The sequence below is a fragment of the Dasypus novemcinctus genome, chromosome 23 (genome assembly GCF_030445035.2).
Source record: "Dasypus novemcinctus isolate mDasNov1 chromosome 23, mDasNov1.1.hap2, whole genome shotgun sequence".
Lineage (NCBI taxonomy): Eukaryota > Metazoa > Chordata > Mammalia > Cingulata > Dasypodidae > Dasypus > Dasypus novemcinctus.
Genome location: NC_080695.1, coordinates 26670752 through 26675634, shown reverse-complemented (window position 1 = coordinate 26675634; position 4883 = coordinate 26670752). Strand labels below are relative to the sequence as shown.

The 4883-nt window shown below is 39.6% G+C and overlaps 1 pseudogene; it reads right to left on the bottom strand.

Annotated features, from left to right (window-relative positions):
• Positions 1–715: 715 nt before the first annotated feature.
• Positions 716–3809, bottom strand: LOC131275515 (small ribosomal subunit protein eS1-like; annotated as a pseudogene).
• Positions 3810–4883: the final 1074 nt, after the last annotated feature.

Here is a 4883-nt window from a genome sequence, read left to right as displayed (position 1 = left end):
CTGTGAACTGCCTGCCTCTACACTCAGACTCTGGCATTTCTTTCCAACTTACCTAATGGGAGAGTTAGCTTCATTGGATTCAGGACCTGGGAATGTAAATAAATACAATAAATTGGAAGAAATGTTTGTTATTACCTACAATTGTTGAACAAATGCATACCCTATGATCTAATAATTTTATTCCTAGGAGGTATGTAAGCAACAGAAACTACACCCACGATTATAGGGTCACTATATATAGTAACCAAAAAGTAAAAGAATCTAAATGTCCATAAACATTCAAATGAGTAAATAGAAAATTATGTGGTACTGATGTCCATCTGTCCCACTCCTGGGGATAACTTTGATTGGTCAGTGGGACAGTGTCTGCCAAGTTTCTTCACCAAATTTCTTCTCTTAAAGTTACCATTTCCTCCTTTGTACCTAATAACTATATTGTGGGAGACACTTTGAAACTATGTAAATGTTGTTTGTCATCAAACTTTCATCCACTGAAAATTTCTGGCCTGAATAAATTGTTATTGTGGTGTTTGCCAAATGATTCCACATTTACGAGTCAGCATTCTATGGGAAAGAAGAAATTTCCCTTCTCTGCCACTTATTTATTTATATTGGGATGTTCTCCTGAGTTATAATTTATTATTATGAGTATTTATTTACTTTCTTAGATTATTTAAAGTAAGCCATCACAAATAAGACATTAGATTTGTCACTTTTAAAAGGCTGAATTTTGAACAGATTCTTGGACTGGTGGCTCTTATACATTGGCTTGTTAGGCTTTAGCACCTGTCTCATCTCCAGGTGCTTTTCCAGAACTCCCTTCGCCGTGAAGCTCCACGAGTTTTCCCAATTCAAACTTAGATTTCTTCAGCATTTTCACTTTTCTAACAAACACATCATGGAGAGGGTAAATTGGCAAGGCTTTTCTATGTCTTTACCAAGGCTGGCTGGAATCAATTTATTGACACTTCTTTCAAGTCATTTGTCTGCACCTCTCAGGTCATGATTTCCATCATCATCTTCCAGATTTGTTGATGCTGGGCAGATGAGGTCTTCCATATCTGATTGCTGCATTTTTTTAGTAAAACCAACACAGAACAGACATGGCAAATACCTATCAGTAGTTTTAACATCAATATGTTGGCCATTTTTTGACCATGGAGTACATTTTGTCATGGGTGAGATCCATGCCATGGAAGTTGGTTAGGCAGTTTTTGCCCTGCACATCCTCAGTAATTAGCTTGAACTTTCTAAATGCAACTTCATCATTCTGTAGATAAGCAAGGTTCACTTTAAAAACACCACCCTTAAGGCCACCAGGTGCAATTTTTGTTCATTGAGTCCTTGTAACTAGTGTTTTCCCATTCTTTCTCTTTTTTTCTTAATATTTATTTATTTCGCTCCCCTTCTCCCCACCCCACCCCAGTTGTCTGTTTTCTGTGTCATTTGCTGTGTCTTCTTTGTCCACTTCTGTTGTTGTTAGCAGCACGGGAATCTGTGTTTCTTTTTGTTGCGTCATCTTGTTGTGTCAGCTCTCCGTGTGTGTGACACCATTCCTGGGCAGGCTGCACTTTCTTTTGCGCTGGGCAGCTCTCCTTATGGGGTGCACTCCTTGCACGTTGGGCTCCCCTATGCAGGGGACACCCCTGCGTGGCAGGGCACTCCTTGCGCGCATCAGCACTGCGCATGGGCCAGCTCCATACCGGTTAGGGAGGCCCAGGGTTTGAACCATGGACCTCCCATGTGGTAGACAGACGCCCTAACCACTGGGCCAAGTCCGCCGCCCCATTATTTCTTATTTTAACATTGCTTGTGCTTTCACATCATACCAACCTTTCTTAGAAAATGGATCGACCACTTTCTTCTTTGCTCCCTTTTTGCCACCTTTCATTAAGGCACTTGTTCTTGCCTATTGCTGTGCTGCTACTCAGAGATCCAAAAAATACCTCAGTATTTATTTTTATGCTCAAATTATATAGGAATTGTCAAGCTTGGAGGCTATCCATCTGTCTTCTATGCTTTTTTATATATTCTCAACATTCTTCAAGAATTTCCGTCTTTCTGGCACAGCAAAATTGTCCAGGATCATCTTGTATTTTTTTGCTTCCTGCCCTGGAATTAGTCATTTATTTCTCCAACGATCCATTTCCTTTCAGTTGAATGATACTTAGAAATCAAGATCTAAATGCTAATGTGCTCACTGCTACTAGAGTATGATTGCTACTAGAGTATGATAGCTTCTAGGCCCTCTCAGCAGTCAGAATCAGAAAATATAAGTATTGTGGTTCTGCACATACATATGCACATATACATCTATATCTATCTATCTATCTATTTATCTATCTATCATCTATCTACATGTATTAGAAACCATGAATTCATAGAGTACCAATATTTTTATAAAGTTCTTTTAATGGTACTAATATGAAGCCAAGGTTGAGAAACAATATTCTAGTCCCTGGCTTCTTTTCCCTTTAATTTTTTTTAAAGCTGTGCCTAGAAAAATGTTATCTAAGAGCTTCCTTCCTTTGTTCTAAATCTAGAAATTTCCTTGACAATTCTACGAGGTAGGCTCTCAGCCAGTGGAGAGCCAAACCTATGAATCATAGAATTCTAAGTTTTTACCTTATTCATTTTTTTTGTAACTTGGCAGATTTTTTAAAAAGATTTATTTACTTATTTATTTCTCTCCCCTTCCCCCCTCAAACCCCCTGTTGTCTGCTCTCTGTGTCCATTTTTGCTGCGTGTTCTTCTTTGTCCACTTCTGTTGTTGTCAGCAGCACGGGGATCTGTGTTTCTTTTTGTTGCATCATCTTGTTGTATTAGCTCTCTGTGTGTGCTGTGCCATTCTTGGGCAGGCTGCACTTTCTTTCATGCTGGGTGGCTCTCCTTACGGGGCGCACTCCTTGTGCGTGGGGCTCCCCTATGTGGGGGACACCCCAGTGAGGCACAGCACTCCTTGCTCATATCAGCACTGCGCATGGGCCAGTTCCACACGGGTCAAGGAGGCCCGGGGCTTGAACCACAGACCTCCCATGTGGTAGATAGATGCCCTAACCACTGGGCCAAGTCCGCTTCCCACTTGGCAGATTTTGCAGACCCTATTACTCCACCAAGAGCTGTGCATGTACTTACACAGTTAACTCTTTCTCCTCTCCCCCACAGGTTGGCTCACATGTTCCCAATGGGAAGACTTCCAGGGATAGATGTTCACCTGCACCACCTGATGCTACAGAAGATGGGGTGTCTGATGCCTGCTACAACTGTCCTAGAAAGATGAGAGATTCCGTATACCCTTCACCCAGTTTTAAATAACATCTTGCGTGACTATAGCAGACTATTAGGAAACCGACATTGATTTAATCCAGTGATCTTAGTGCTATTTCACCACTTTTTTCTGTGCTCATTTATGTGTATGTATTTATATGCATTTTTATGTATAGATTGTCGGACCATTACCACTGTCAAGATACAGATCAGTTTCATTACAGGGATCCCTTATGCTGCCGTTTACAGCCACAGAAACCTCCCTCCCTCCCACATCTGAAACCTCTGGCAACCATGAATCTGTTCTCCATCTCTACAAGTGTGTCACTTCAGGAGTGTTATATATATGGAATCATATATACTATGCAATCTTTGGAGATTGACTTTTTTAAAAAACTTTTATTTTTTAACTCAGTATACTTTCCTTTCCATCCATACAATTTATTGTATCAATTATTCTGTCCTTTTTATTGCTGAATAGTACTAATTCCATGGTACAGATGTACCACAGTTTGTTTAATCACTCACCTGTTGAAAGGCATTTTGGTTGTTTCCAGTTTTTGGCTATTATGAATGAAGCTGCTAAAAACACACATTTTCATTTCTCTGAGATTAATGCCCAAGAGTTCAATTGCTGGGTGGTATGGTGAGCACATGATTACTTTTGTATGATACTGCCATACTCTTTCCCAGAGTGGCCATAATATCCCTACCAGTTCCTCTGCATCCTCATCAGCATTTGGTGTTGTCATTATCTATATTTTTCAGTCATTCTGGTAGGTGTGCAGTGTTTTCTCACTGTGATTATTACTTTGCATTTCCCTGATGGCTAATGATGTTGAACATCTTTTCACATGCTTATTTGTCATCTGTTTATTCTCTTCTGTGAAATGTCTGTTCCTATCATTTGTCCATTTTCTTATTGGATTGTTTGGTGCTTTTGCTGTTGAGTTTTAATAGGTCTTTATATTATCTAGACTCAAGTCCTTTGTTAAATGTGTGGTTGCAGTTTTTTTTTCCAGTTTGTAGCTTATTTTTTTCATCTTTTATACAGGGTCTTCTGCAGAGCAAAAATTTTAAATTTTGGTTAGGTCCAATTTATTAATTTTTTCTTTTATGGATTGTGCTTTCATTGTCATGTTAAGAACTTTGTGCTAGCCCTGGACCCTGAAGATTTTCTCCTTTGTATTTTTTCTAAAAGTTTTATAGTTTTACATGTTACAATTACTTTTGTGATCTGCGTTGAGTTAATTTTTGTATAAGGTATGAAGTTTAGGTTGAGGTTTATTTTTTTATCTACGTATGTTCAATTGCTTCAGCAACATTTGTCAAAAAGGCTGGCCTTCATCCATTGAATGGCTTTTGCTCCTTTGTCAAAAATCAACCGGGCATATTCGTATGGGTATATTTCTGGATTCTCAATTCTTCAGATGCTTTGTTACATAGCAATTGTATTGGGAACAGATATTCTCTTCACTCTTCTTTGGCTCCAACAGCCCCCTCTAGAACTGCCGTTTCCTCTCCCTACCCCAATCCCACAGCATGAATATCCTTCTCACTCTACTCTACAGCAGCCCGCCTCTCCCATCTCAGCCTCTGATGCCCCACACCAGATT